The sequence below is a fragment of the Numenius arquata genome, chromosome 12 (assembly GCF_964106895.1).
Source record: "Numenius arquata chromosome 12, bNumArq3.hap1.1, whole genome shotgun sequence".
Classification (NCBI taxonomy): domain Eukaryota; kingdom Metazoa; phylum Chordata; class Aves; order Charadriiformes; family Scolopacidae; genus Numenius; species Numenius arquata.
This window is the reverse complement of record NC_133587.1, coordinates 23,744,488-23,760,230: the sequence shown is the minus strand read 5'-3', so window position 1 is coordinate 23,760,230 and position 15,743 is coordinate 23,744,488. Positions and strand designations below refer to the sequence as shown.

Sequence of the window (15,743 nt, the reverse complement as noted above, 5' to 3'; positions counted from 1 at the left end):
AAACTGAAGGGTGTTCCAGCTTTCAAATAACTGATTTCCTAATCTCAACACTTTGTAATGCAGAGGTTTTCCTTTTTTTTCATTTGTTACAGGTTTTAATAAAATTCCCAGCACCATCGCCACCAGAAACTACATGAACGTACAGAATGATTTTGATTGGAACAAGCTTCACGGTACTGCCCACAACTGCCCTCAGTTCCGAGCTGGGGCTGAAGCAGACACAGGTTGCCAGAGTCATTTCAATTTGGCTCCTCAAAATAAGCAGACACTGGAATTAACACGTCTGCTCTCCAGATATAAAACAGAAATAACAACATAATCTTGAAAAGAAATGCTGTAAATATGGTCATTAAAATTTGTGAAGCAATTAGATAAATGTTATAGAAGACTGTGCTGCTTAATGAAGATCATTAAAGAAAAGCCTTCATACACAACACAAGAACCTGAGATATGGGCTGACAAACCATAACTGTTATTCTCTACATAGGCCAAGTCTCAAAAGGGTAAGACATATGGTCTTCTGCTTTCTGATACTAGAAAGACACTGCAGCTCAGACACCGGTCCTTTCTCCTCCTCCTCCTCCTGCTGTCCCCACCAGCTCCGTTTCTCAGTGGTCATCCCGTCTCTGCTACCCAATGACTTGTGACTGCACTCCCCTCCATCCTCCTCGAGCCCCCAGCCTCCCTGTCCCTCCTGTCAGCCCCAGCCACCAGCGCTGCCACCACCATGCTCGGACAGCCCAACACAGGACAGTGGCACACTGACCCCTCACCGTAAGCAGATCCTCACAGCCTATTCCAAATCACACTTGTAACTAGTATTTCTGAAAAGATCAGCTTATTTGCTCTAACCTTATTCCAAACAACCTCTTCTGGAATGGAGACTACAGCTGTGGAAAAAAAACTCCAAGTTGCACAATTTGAGAGCTGATGCATATGGGATGAAAGGAGGAGTTGGGTAGCAAGGTGAGAAGGCTGCCACCATGCCAGCACAGCCCAGCAGGCAGGGAAGAAAATGGGATGGATTTTTCTAGGGAGCCAGAATCCCTTTTAACTACAACCCTGTGAAACCAACCAAAATCCCAGTAACTCAAAGTTTGATTTAAAATTAATTCTTCAGCAGCTGTCATAAGGTTATAATCATCATTCATATTTTCAAAATATATTGTCTGAGATACTGCAGATGACTCGGGGATTATGTTTCTCAGAACAGGAAGAAATTCTATGGATATTAATAACATGCAGTACCTATTTCCATTAGTTAGTTTCTAAGGTACGTAGGACAACAAAATTCTTTCCATATCTGTCCTATTCAGCAGTACAAAGAACAAGCATAGAGGTTTCATAATAATACAGAAAGTTTTTAAAAAAAAAGAGGTTCACCAAAAGAAATGGAAAACAGAAAATATCTATGATTTTTACAAGCTTCTGCATGATGCTTTAGAGGCTACTAAAAAGTTCACATTGGATATTTATAAGTAGAAAATTAATGATATGCTCACAGCAAAGAAAAACTCAATGAGTATGTAAATGTAATATTTCAGTGGTATTTCAGTTCATTGCATCTAAGTAATAATGGAAGTACTAAAAATACACAAAGAACTGAGATCTAATACTTGGCAAGTGTCACGTATTGTATTCAAAATCACAAAGAAAACTAATCAAAAGCATCAATCAATAATCAATGGTAATGCCAAATCAAGCATTTCTGGGAAAGAAGAAAATGTTAAAGGAAGATATCAATTACTGCGGTAATTTATGAATTCTTAGAACATTTTGATAAAACAAAATTCCTCAAGCCTTGGTGAGCAATAGAATTCTGGGGTCTGTTAATTTTCTCCTACATGCCTGATAAGTGTTGTGTAATTCTTATTACACAACAATCCAATAACAAAATCAAAAGTACAGTGAGTACACTATAAAACCTACTACCCTAACCCTTCTGTATGCATCTCTCATCCAAGTATATTTACAGCAAATAAATGCTTTTTAGTGCTTTTATTTATTTGAATAGTTGGCCAGTATCCTTTACTACAACTTACTGGCATAACAACTTGAAAATTTTCCTTTTTATTTTTCTGTTCGTTGTCTTACGACTACTGCAACAATTCCTTCAGAACACACACAGAGAGAAGCTACGATGACTCATTCGCAGTATTGTATATAACAAAACAACAAGCACAACATACACACATAAGCAAAGCCACGAAAGAGTATAAAGGTGCTTGGGGAAACAAAAAAAAATATTTTAACTTTTTCTTTACTTCTAACACTAATTTAATACACCATCAGATGAGACTATTTTCCTGTGGCCATGTCTCGCATTGATTGAAAATTCACTGGCTGAAAAGCCAAATACTCTAAACTACAGCAATAACAGAGATTATAAAACCTTCAGGTACACGTTCAATGTTTGAAAAGGACAGAATGCTGAATGTATGCAATGTTCAATTGTTTTGTTTTGGGTTTTTTTGGTATCAGACACAGCGTAGACAAATCCAGCCTCCTTCCATAAGTAGGATTTCCTTCTCTTTTGCTACTAGACAACATCATCAAGTATCCCAAGCCCAAATAGCTGAAAACGAGCAGTGAAGTTCAGAGCAGTGACATTCAAAATCACTACTAGAACTATGCAAGCCTTTCAGAGAGACAGTTTCATTTTAAACTCACACAATGGCGTACTTTAATCAATGAAATCATCAGTGAAAAGCCAGTACAAATTAGAATCTGTTCCACCATGTCACATCGCTCCTCAGTGACAAGCAACATACCGTGAAGCAAGGATTTCAAAACAACAATGCTCTGAAACTTGCTCTTAAAAACAAAGATGACAACATTTGCCACCTTGAAGACTGTACATCAAGAAAGATACTGGCTTTTACAGCCTTTTCTGATCTCACCTTTCTCATGCTTATTTATATTTGCTATAAACAAAATGATACGATGAATCTGCATCTCTGCTTCTCGTGTTTTAGCATCTATGTGCAGGGAAGGCAGCAAGCGTGGTGCGAGCAGCCAGTCCAGGACAGACGAAGGGAAAGCACCTGCCTCTGGCTTATAATACACTTGCAGTTAAAAGTCAGTGAGAGGTTCTGAGGAGAACAGGCAGAAATGGGGGACAAAGAAAAGGTAATTAAATAAAGTTCAGCTTGTCCAGGTAATATTTATGTATTACATACACAGATTATCCTCCTGGGCTGCCCAACACAATCCAATATAATCAGAAGTATTGTACTGGGAAAAAGCCACAAATGACATCATCTTTCATGCGCCGAATGAAATGTTCCAGCGGCAGAGCGAGCTCAGGAGCACATCCTGGGCACTGATGGATGAAAGTGATGGGGACTAGCATGTGGCTGAATGATGTTCAGCAATTTATGGTGCCTGTTAACAGGAGTGAGGGGTTGCGAGTGGTGTCAGAGAGCAGCCTCCTGAGCCCAGAGAACAGCCAGGGGGACAGACCGCCTCCGCAAACCAAAAGGGTTTGTGAAGAAAAAATGGAAGAGATTCTTGTAAAGCCCATAACTTAACACAAACATCTCTAGCTCTACATAATTCACAGTATGTAATGCTGGGGCTGCAATATATCTTAGATTTAGGCTGGGAAAGAGGCAGCGTCTCTCCCGTCTCCTCCTCCTGCACAGGGAAGGCTGTTCCCCACATCAGCAGAAGGGATGTAGGCAGGAGGCAGGCAGCGACCACAGCAGCAATGGCCTCTGGTGGGGTCTCTCCTCTGTCCTCCTTCACAGCAAAGCACAGCCACCAGCAAAGTCTTGAAACTTCATTTTGACAAAACGTGTGAACCCCGATATTCACATTGATCTCCAAGACTTCAGAGCGACGTGTTTAGAGACGGGTTTACCTTGCACAGGAAGGCCCACACTTTCCTACCTCCCTACAACTACCTGAAAGGAGGTTGTAGGTAGGTGGGGATCGCTCTCTTCTCCCAAGTAACAAGTGACAGGACAAGAGGAAATGGCCTGAAGTTGCTCCAGGGGAGGTTTAGATTGGCTATTAGGAGAAATGTCTTCACGGAAACGGTTGTCAAGCATTGGAACAGGCTGCCCAGGGAAGTGGTTGAGTCACCATCCCTGGAGGTATTTGAAAGACGTGTAGATGCAGTGCTGAGGGACACAGTTTAGTGGTGGATTTGGCAGTGCTAGGTTAACAGTTTGACTTGATGATCTTAAAGGTCTCTTTCAACCAAAATGCTGCTATGATTCTATTCTACGCTCTTCTCGGTACCACTGAGGTCCCTGCTGCTGGGTTGGCACAGACGTCCTGCCCTAACAAGCTGAAACTGAACCAGGCTTGGTGGCTGAAAGCAGTCCTGGTTGTACTTTCTCCAGCTTGCTGGAGTCTGGATCTAGTTTTGGCAAGCAACACTCCATTACAATTCCCTCACATAGACCTTAAATTAATCTAATTTACTTGCTTTAGGCAAGAGACTTTACATTCCTGAGTTGTGAATAACTGCCATATTTTACTTTCTCATCCCAGAATACTGAAAGTGTGCTGAGATAGCATGGCCCTACACAAAATCAGCACCAGTAAATAAATATAAACCCCATGAGATTAATTGTACCACATCATTTTTTTCTTCCTTCTCTTTTGGACAACCTTTCACGATGTTTGATTCTGATTAGGCAGATAATTAATCCAACTAGTTTATCTTCTGAATCTTTTACATGACCTGCAGTGGGCCAAGTCTTGTACATAAATGTTGCTCTTAGAAACAGTAAAATATCCAGTTTCAGTAAAATCTGTGGCTCGCACATTAATTAAATAAAAACAACATTAAGAGTATATTATATAATACATTTAGCTCACATTTACAGCTGGGAAGGTAGGAGTTAAAGGACCCACTTATTTCCAAGTCAGGCAAAAACACAGAAACCTTGAAAAAGTTGTATACACAACTTACTGATAAAAACCCCACATAATCACAAAATATGGGAAAAACATTAGTAAAGAAAAAGAAAGTTATTTTAACTGGGATAGTTTCTGAGGAAAAAAATGGAAATAGAGGAGTAATAAATGAAGCAAGATTATTCTACTGAAAATAGAGGTATCAATGCCTGATACAGTAGACCAACTTCTGTGCACAAACCCATAAAGAGAAAAGATTATAAAATGTGAAGATGGTCAGTGTTATTGCTAACAGTCTGGTTATAAACTCTGAAATAGACTTTACAGAGACGAGGGACAAGATGAAACATCTGACTGCATTTCACCAGATGTAGAGTAAGTAGGTCACTACTCCCATAAAGACAACAATTTTCACTACTCTATAAGAGATCAAAGTTTGCAAACACTACCTTCAAATTATTTATTTCTGGAAGCAACACAAAGCCCAAGAGCATTCCTACTTTCGCGTCAAGGCTCCAGCTCCACACGGCATGCTCCCAGCCACGTGTGCACACTTGAACGCAGACACAACGATTGCAAATACGTGCTGCAGCGGTTTCTTCAGCTGTTAAACAAATGGTATTACAGCCAAGTGAAGCAGCAGAGTGGTTCCATCTAGAGGAAGAGTGTGTAAAAACTACTCAACCCTGACGACTAGCTATTTTTAAAGAAAGAATAGGCACACAAACCATTAATACAGCACTTTCAGTATAAAGGGCCTGCTACCTGATGTCATAGCTCCATGAATAATCCGTTTCTTACAGCAGTGTGTGCTTGGCTGAACTGGACAGAAAAGATAATGTTGTAACCATCAGAGTTATTAACATCTACATCCTGGACACTCCTGGCAGTATCTGCGTCCATGAATAATGTTCAAATAACTGGGTGTGACTAGGAATGACATATAAAAGATCTCTACAAGTGAGCTCGTTCACTGAGGTGTAAATTATATGCTCAAACCAATGCAAACCAAAACATCTCCTTGACCCTTAGCCCTAATTTAATTTCATCTTGCCTTGACTAGCAAAACTTTTTAAGTACTCCACAAAAGCCAAAAGCTGATTTTTCTGGTACACATAAAAGGCACATTAACCCATTACATAAATAAAATGGGTTCTTTCTTTTAAGATGAAGCAAAGAACTGACCTTCTGTCAGTTATCTTGTTTGACCTCTTCCAGCCTATCTTGACCATGACATGCTCTGTTTCTTGTTTCATTCACTAGCCAACAACTCCCTTTTCCTTCAGCATTCCTGCTGGGAGGGTATGTTGAATCACACCAGAACCATTGCAAGACCCTTTCCAGAAGATTCTGCTCATTGAAGCACTCTTGTGATGTTCAGCGCTTCACCAAATCTATTTTTAAAACTCAAATCTAAAAGTATTTTTTTTTTATTTTCCTCTCATTTCCCTTTTAGAAAGTTATTAATTTTGCTACTCCGGTTTAGTATAAAGATAGTAGGAAAGGCATTAAAGATGGCAATCTTCCTCAGCGAAGTCAGGAGACTCAATTAGTATTGTAAGACAGCCAGTTAATTTATCATGACTTCACAGTCTCATGAAATTGTTATGGAATTCCAACTCATCAGAAAATGTATTAAAATTGCCAAGAATACTTAAATTTTTCCTCCAACACCGAAGTCAGTAAGCACTGTACCCAAAGACATTACACCCAAGAAGAGCAGAAAGAAAAAGTAAATGTTGAAGGGAAAAAATACAGTCGGTAGAGGACACAAAAAAACCCAAACCAGACTAAGAAGAAAGGAGAAAAACATTTTTACCAAGTGAGGATAGCAAAGCTCACAGTGTATGAAATGGGAGAAAACGCAGAGGTTAAGAAGACTGTGAGCCAAAAAAGAAATGAAGGATGAAAATGGGTTATATTTTATTTGTAACAGTCTCTTAAGTTTTAAGTGTTTACTTTTAACAAACACTTTTTTTCAGGTCTTGTAGAAAATGTTATACTCCTGCACATGTCCTGGTGCAGCGGGATTTTCCCCTCCACCAAAGAATCACAGCTTTGTGGAAAGGAAGCATCTCAGGCCTCTTTCCACATGATTTGTCCACAGCCACAGGATGAATCCCTGGCGGCTCTGGAGACAGAGGTTACAAGTCCCGATTCCCACTTATTAACGCCAGGAGAGTTGGAGAACATACTGTATGAGTTATTACGAATTTGCAACTTATTTTCATGAATAGGTTTTCTGAAACATAGGTTTCAGAAAACACATAGCCTTTTTAAGAACAACTTATTTAAAATACAGCTTCAGAAAACTCTAACATTAAAATAAGATGCATAAAATCAAAGTCAAGGGTGCTACTGGTATAGGAGGAGGAGGTTACAAGGGAAGCGGCTTGATTTCACAAGTCTGAGTTTTTCTTGCCAGAAACAATGCAAATAATGTCACTACTTTGATATACCCAAATTAGTGGAGGGTAAAAAAAGATAATGCCCCAGTTTAGCAATTAGTGATAGTATTACCAATGGAAATATGAATTCAGCCTTAACAGATAAGGACAGAACAAAATAACTAAAATGGGGTTCTCTAATTCTTTATTTTAGAATATTTAAAATTGTTATTGCTACTGACTTGAAATTTTAAATATTTTACATCTATTATTCAAGCAGTTACATTACATAAAAAATGAAAGAGATCAGGTCCTTATTGCATATATTGTCACAATATTTTATCCACCAGCCATGTTGTTACATAATTTTACTGCAGAATGCACAATGAGCTATAAGTGTTCCATTTAATTCTCCTAAATGTAAGAAAGTTTTTCAAAAGAAGTCCCTTTTGCTAGTTAATTAAATTCAAAGGTTGTACCTAGGGAATGCAGCAAGAAGAAAGAATTTAAAGGAGGACAAGAAAATATGTTCTTTTTTTTTTTTTTCTTTAAACAGAGGGTTTTTAGTCCAAACTCTATGCTAGTAAATTGGAACACAATCATTTAAGCACAGCCACAGGAGTCAAAAATTAGAAATTATGACAAACAAATATGTAAAAGGAAAAAAACCAAAACAATTGGAGCAAACGTGTGAAGTTTCACTTGGAAGACTGGAGCTGCTATGGAAAAAGTTTAGCTTGAGTAATACTCCCAAACATAATGAATATAGACTGTTAGACAATTGTAGCAGAGTAACTGCACATAAAGGGAATTGATTTCCCCTTAATTTGGGCAGTACAAAGTTTCCCCTGGTTTGGCTGGTATACAATGACTGACAAGAGTCTTCGTTCAGGTCACTTCCCCTTTAAATATTGCCACACCAGTTTACTCCACTTCATTCACTTACTGTTTTCTTCCCATGCTACCAAAGTAAAATATTCGAAAAGCAGGCTACAGAAAAGATTGCAAAAGGATTTTCCGTAGATATTTAAAATACAGAAAGTATCCTCCAAATCCAGAGATTATGAGTTGCTCCCTAACAGTTTTGTTAACCACGCTCGCCTGGTACCAAGGGCAGTACAGTCACTTAATATGGTTAAAGGACTATTTTTGCTAGTCCAGCCAAATCCTTTAAGGTGTAAATATACCATGTATATGCTAAAATATGTCATTTATTTCTCATCATCAGAAAACTGCAACTTCTTTATACTTTCCATCCTCCTCCCCAGCATGTTGTTCTTCTGCCTACAATACCTCCGCAGGAGAATCGTGGAGGTAAATCCTTGTAATAACAATGGTTCATCAACAGCTGCCTTAGGCTGCGACTTCTGCTTGCGAACAGCTGAAACTTCCACTAAATCTGACAAGGGCAGCAATGGAGAAAAGAAGAGGGATAGATGCAAGGCTATGGTTGATGGCACAGGAGTATTAAGGGTCATAAAAATACCCCTGGCAGGTGAAGTCTTGGGAAGGGAAAATACAAGACAAAGGCTAATATCAACAGATGGAAAAGAAGAGTGTAAAAGTGAAGCAAGATTTCTGCGTGTCAAAACCAGAGAAAAAAAAAAAAAAAGTAGCTATATTTGGAAAAAATAACCCTATAAATCAACAATGAAGAAGAGATTGGCAGGTAGTGAGCAAAAGGAACAAGGAGAAGGACAGCATCTGCTATGATAAAGAATGGTCTGGTGAGAAACATGATTAAGTGATAGATGGAAAAGATTAGAGTTTCAAGAGGAACAGACAAAAAACCCTAGTCCACATCTAATAACACCAAAAAGAGAACATTCCCTCAGGAGGTCTGAGATATCCTCCAGACGCAGGCACAAAAAGCCTGCTGTCTGGATCCTGCTTGCTGCTGCAGGCAGAAAGCTCTCCAAATACAGTCCCCACCACTAGAAAAGAAGAATCTTGAAACAAAACCGTATCGACATCCTTAATTACATTAAATTAAAACATACAGTGCAAACCATAGCATAAATTTCACTACTAATCTTTAAATAATGTTTAGATTGTTTTAGAATGCATTTTTAAGGTGTTTTGGGGTTTTTTTTCTATCGAATTGTAATAGTCTTTTGTTAAGGATTAGAGTCAGAGTAATGAATATTTGTCTTCTAGACATCATCTCCATGCTTTATGAAATTAGTTGTACATCTGAGAAAAGTCTTTAAAACATTCTCTCAGGCTTATTCTCAACAGTCGTTTCAGCTAAGCAAAAATGACATTTGATAATTCTAAAACAAAAAAAAAAGAAAAAAAACAGATAAAAAGGCAAAAAGTCAACAAGATGAGTTTTCAAACTACTAAATAAGTATTAAATACAGTGTTGGGAAATCCAGACAACTAAAGATTTTAAGCTGTTATTAAAAATACAACAGATTCCAGCCTATGGCTGCCTATCCAGATTATCGTATGCTGGCCCTTCCCTGGCTACATCCACCTACTTCTGGTTGTAAGAGTAAATAAACCCGCATTCTGCAAACACACCCACCCCCTGGGAAGCCAGGATGCTCTGCCATACACTCCGCTTTGCAGCACACTAACGTGATCAATGCGCTTGGATTTACCCATTTTGTATACTCCAGGAGGTGACTTCCAGCTAAGCATGAGGTTACTTGCAAGACCACTGTCTTGAAGAGTCTTTCAAGAAACTGTTAAGGACTCTCCTCCTGTACCTGTCATCGCTTTCACTTGCCATGGATAAAAAGTTCAGAGTCAACCCCTATTACACTGCCATATATGCAATTTTTTCCATTTTGACAGGTACATTGCACCACTGCAAATGAGACCACTCACAGCAGTAAGTACAGTCATTACATTACGTACAAAGTGGTCTGCAGCTCATTGCTCGGCTCAGAAACATGCAGATGCTGGAAATATCTTGGACTCTGTGTTCAAATAGCCCTCATTTCCAGAATCTTCCAGGGAGAAGAGCTGAAGACAGTGCAAGATTCCTCAGTGACTTCCATCAGATTGCAACTTCTCCTGAAGGTTGGACCAACAGGTGGACAGACTGCTCTAAAGTTTGAAAGCTGAAGTATACTGGTCAGTCTTCAGGCTCTAGTGCTTTTAGATGTTCTGTGACATGCTGGCAGTAAGAGTTATGAAAACATTTTTGAGCAACATATAATTAGTACGAATGTTTCAGATTCCACATTCCAGAAAGAGATGTGCTTGTCCACTGGGACAAGCTGCTCCTCCATACTACCCCAACTGGATCCCATTTGACAAATGGCACGACCCCATCTCACAGACACAACTAAAGGAGTAAGGTGAAGATGTTATTTGGAATTATCTCCAGCTTTTGCCATGAAAATGTCCAATATAGGGGTCTTTATTTCTGGAATTGAGTATTAGCATGCAATCATAATGCCCACATGACACACCTTACCATTAGAAGTTGCAGATTATGCCATAATGTATTAAACATAACACATTAAATAGCCCCCTCCATCACCCTGATTACCCACCCACAGAGAGAAACTCTCAGAAGAGGAAGAGGAAGAGTAGAAACTTAGTGGACACAGGCAGTACGTGGTGACATGCTGAAGGAAGAGTCCATGACCGGGAAAGCCTGGGGAGAACATCTGAGCCAAATTTAATCTTGTTAACACCATGTGGTCAGCACATCACTCAATAGCAGCAAAACCTGGAGAGAAGGTAAAGATGGATACAATCCATCCAGGCCTTCGATTTTATCCCTGCACACAGACGCAGGACTAATCTCTATACATGAGAGTCTGACATACAGAAGATCATAAAAAGGAGCAACATAAGAATAGAACCGTCTTCTCCACCAATAATGCTGCTCCTCCAAAGAACCCATGTGAGCCCACATAACTAATTGCAGTGATCTGTCTATTCCTGACCCAAAAGACCATCAAATGGATTGAGTATGCCTAAGATCTGCACAGTTTTTAGGACCTGGACCTGTATTGATTGCAAAAAAAAAAAAAAAGTCAGATTTGGTCATACGGTTTGGGATACATAAAGTAAAAGATCTTAAACTCCCCCCAAAATAAAAAAAACCCCACAACTTCTAAGACTTCAAAGTTGGATCATTCACCACTGCAATTCACAAGCAACTTAAGAACTGTAAACTAATAACCCAGAATAAAAGTCTGATGTTTTTCCCCAGTGAGTCAGTCGTTAATAAAAAGGGTCATATCTATGCTAACTTTAATTTCTGTGCTTTCATCCCGAGAGACTCACACAGTATAACCTCAATTAGCCCAACGCCGTAGGGAGCACCAAAAAAATTCAATAATAACGGGTTTGGATAATCAAGGATTCAAACAACAGAGAGAATTTTCATTGTTATTAAGTTATTTGAGAACACGGTCATCTTTCATGTAATGGGTTCGGACCAAAAAGGTCAAGGGCAAACTCCATTTGACTTATCCTAAGTAAGATGGTGCAACCTTCTTTTTTGTAACCAGTTAGTGAGGTCCTCAGAATACCATGAGGCCCAACAGCATTGCCCAATACCCTTTACACAGGAAGCATCACAAAATAAGGTACAAACGTTGGTACTTCATGAGATATTCGCTCAGCATCTTTCTCTCCATTACCCACAAACATCCAAAAAATGATGGAGTTCATGGAGTTTAACGTGTTTAGTCTGAGACTAAACCCAAATAGATGTCATGGTGGTTCATAAACGAATATTCTGACGCTTCCAGGTTGTGAAAAGTACTTTGCAAACAAGCAAATGTTCTGCCTAGATAACATTATTCACAGTGGTTGGTGCTACTGTTAAGTACCAGTAACGAGGAGAAATGAAAGGGTGGGTGATGCATCCCAAGAGGTCATTATTTTCATATGTCCTAAACTCCACTGGCATGAGAGAGCTAACAAATAAGAAGTAATTTCAATGCATTCATATTTCAATTTCTGCATTACAATGAGAACAGCTATACATCAAATAAGTATCTGCATAACAGTTTTTATTTCACATTGAATTGATGATTAAAATTAAGTACACATTGGGTTTTGCAGAATTTATGCAAAATACTGTACGTAAGCAGTGTTCAAACCTTGAGCAAAGCTCTCATCTGAATCTCCATGCTTCTGCCTGCTTTTTACAGAAGAGTATCAACTGTTGCACCAGTGAGAACAAAATACATCCAAAGTCAAATTAGCTATGCAAAACAGCTATGACCACACGCATATTTTTAATTGTTTACATCTCTGCACTATATTCTGAAGAAGAGATTTGTTTTCCTTTTAATAATTTTATTCTCTCCCTCAATGCCCTACACAAACTTTGACTTAGATCACACCTATTTATGACCTTGCTTGTTCTGTGATCATTTTTAAGCGTTGTGTAAAAGAGCTTTCTATGACACAAACACACAGGGTTCCTGACAACAGAACTATTTGATATTTTTGTTCTTGTGCAACAAGCCAGAAGCTGCTTGTTGCAAATACTCAGCAATTTCAATTTGCAGCTCGGCCAGATCGTTTCAGCCTCCTGTTTCTTATCACATCTATCTGACAACTGAACAGCAGAATAGAAACGGAATGTTAAAACGTAAATGAATTAGGAGATTATCACGTCAACTGAGTATAGTTCAGACATATTTCAGGTAATTGCCAATCTTTTCCACTACTAATACTTAAGCTTTGGCACTGGCCTTCCTTGTGGAATTTATTAGAGACAGCCATTTTGCAATACAGAGCAGTCTTATCATACCAGAGTATTGAAATACCCTGTTCTGGAAAGCAAACAAACCATGCAAACCATCAGGCCATACTTCTGCCACTGTGCTACTGCTCTTTTGCAAAAGAACTAAAAGAACTATCTCACAAGATGATTTTTATATTCCTCGGGGTCTTTCAAATTACTTTTGTTCCAGTTCATAATTGCTTATAACTTTCTCAGTTATCACATATGGACAAATAGAGATGTTCTTTTCTAACGACTCCATTTACGCAGAGCTACTAGGAAGAAAAAATACACAATTTAAGAAACAAGTGAGAAAGGTCAGACTTCCAGCCTTTCACCACTGCAGGTTATTTTGAAATAAGACATATTCTTGATACGAACAAGTCCTGGAAAAAAATAGATTAGAAGAAATTCATACCTGTTAAAACAATCCTTGTGCCTCTGTGCTGTAAAAACTTATCTCACAGATACTTAGTGCTCTGGTTGGTTTCTCAGATATACATTAAAATACCTGCCTGAGGCATGGCATACCATACCATCTAATATATTAGGAGCCGAACATTCAAGTTAGCATCATTCTAATACAAACGAAAACTTACATAGGAAACCCGTACTCGCCGTCGGTGTACCAGCCCACAGCACTGCATGAAGAGGACAGCAGACAACAATCAGTGTATGCTTTTCACCAAGCTTCGGTCATTCCCGTCTCCTCTGAGACACTGTCCATCTCTCCTCACTTTTCAGCCCCAGGTGCAAGGAAACAGGTAGAAAAACAGTCACCCTCTAGCTCCCGAGCTGTTGTTTTAAATTATCTTGAAGACAGATGAAACTTACTTTCTTTGAGTAAATCAACCTCTTCCGTCTCAGATGATTAAAAAAAAAAAAAAAAAAAAAAAGGGCAGAAAAAAATCAACAAAAACCCAGAGGCACGTCTTTATTTCCTCAGCATCCAGTTATTACAAAGCAAATTCCATATTCATATACATCTTTTACTACATGTGGCGTAAGGTTTGTATCAACCATTGTGAACTTAGGAAAGACAGAGACGTAACAGGATCGTTGTATCTCAGACTACTGCAACACCCGGCTTTCCGAAGGTCTCTTGCTGCTGCTGCTGCTGCCGCTGCTGCTGTTATTGCTGCTGCTGCTAGAACAGCTTTCCTCACAATGCACAAACCAGCAAGAGCATCCTTGCTTCAGCATTACCTCTGTTCTATCTTGAGCCTATCTGATTTGTTATTTATCCCTTCCCAACAGCCCGAAAAAAAATGACAGAGTCTAGACTTTAATTCACTCTGGATTCTCAAGACTACAGAACCACCCTCCAAATAGTCAGATGCTTTGTCTGGCACTACGTGTTTGACATGAATTGTAGGCAGGACTGCTGAGTGGCCTTACTACCTGACTCACACCAGAGGCACCGTCTCCTCTGCTGATACTGTTTACAAAAAGGAACTTGAGAGAACATCAAAACTCAGAATACGCACTTAGACTTGGGGATTAACACCCCTTTTTTTGTTTTTTCCAACCTAAAACACTGACAGAGATAATTAAATGCTTGGATAATTGAGACTTACGAATAATGATTTTGAAAAGATAAATATAATGAAAAATTATTATCCTTAAAGCAATAAGAGGACACATCTGAAATCAGGTCAGATTAAATTAACCTGTTTATGATCACAGTTCATCACTCTAATTCTGGGAGTGACCGAATACTTCAGTACTGAAAAGGCTTAATAGCTGTATTATATCTTAAAATTAAATCCTTCAGTACTTTATGGCAGGGGTCTAAGAGTCTCAAATGTGTCCAGTACTGTACATCTCCGGCCAGATGAATACATGATTCACTTATGTTTTTAACACTGAGGTAAAATTAACTCTTTCACCACCAGCATTTTGTTAAAAAACAGGATACAGAGTATGCTTAAAAAAGTAAAATAAGCAAACCAATATATTACTTTTAAAAGGTAAAGATACTTTTCTTTTTAAGTTCATGACTGAGTTTATTACTAAAATCTGCAGTGAAAAAATTCGAGATTAGAGAAGATATTTCTACCCCGTCTTTATTTAGGCTGTGTGATGATGGATAATGAAAGGGTTAAATCTTCTCAAAAGGGTAAAGAAAAAGAACCTGGTGCTTCTCAGAGATCAGTTTGGTTTCCAAGCTTGAAAGAGGGGGCTCCAAAGAAAGCAAGTTATCTGCATGTAGGCAAAATGGTAGTGGGTACTCAAACTGGCTGAACAGTCGGGAGAGAGCTTTATTCCAGTGGAAGATAACAAAGGTCTGCCCACCGAAATGGGAAGCCTTCTCCCTCTGCACTGAAATCACGCAACTAAGAGAGTTAACATTTCCAAACCCAAAGTCTGGCAACTACAACTCAATTTATGCACCTAACGCCTGCCAATTTCAAGTACATTTTTTCATGTGCAATTTCCCTCTAAAAAAAAAATATATATATTAATTAATCAGCAGTGTTAGGCATCTATGTGTCTTTGGGGACTAAAATGCACATTTAGCCATTCAAATATCACTAGCTTGACTGGTTTGGGGTTTTTTTTGGTAGTTTGCTTTATTTTTTTCTTATGGACACCAGTGTGTTGACTGGTTTTTGTAAGCCAAATGTACTTTTGGTGTAGTGTCACAACTGCTAGTGAAGATGTATCGCTGATAACTCATCTCAGTTGGACCTGCAGATGCTCTCAGCATCTTAAAAAAAATATAATAAGACTAATATAATTAAAAACAGGAAATTGTGGATGTAAGGACATAATCTATA

The 15,743-nt window shown here is 38.7% G+C and overlaps 1 protein-coding gene and 1 long non-coding RNA gene across 3 annotated transcripts in view; one reads left to right on the top strand and one right to left on the bottom strand.

Annotated features, from left to right (window-relative positions):
• Positions 1-2,953, top strand: part of LOC141470825 (uncharacterized) — a 51,937-nt gene extending 48,984 nt beyond the window's left edge. Inside the window, exon 4 of the long non-coding RNA XR_012463505.1 lies at positions 93-2,953. This is a non-coding gene — a long non-coding RNA (uncharacterized lncRNA). The remainder of the gene's footprint in view (positions 1-92) is intronic.
• The window catches only part of CACNB2 (calcium voltage-gated channel auxiliary subunit beta 2), a 268,026-nt gene that overhangs the window by 179,757 nt on the left and 72,526 nt on the right, over positions 1-15,743 (bottom strand). The window lies entirely within an intron of this gene.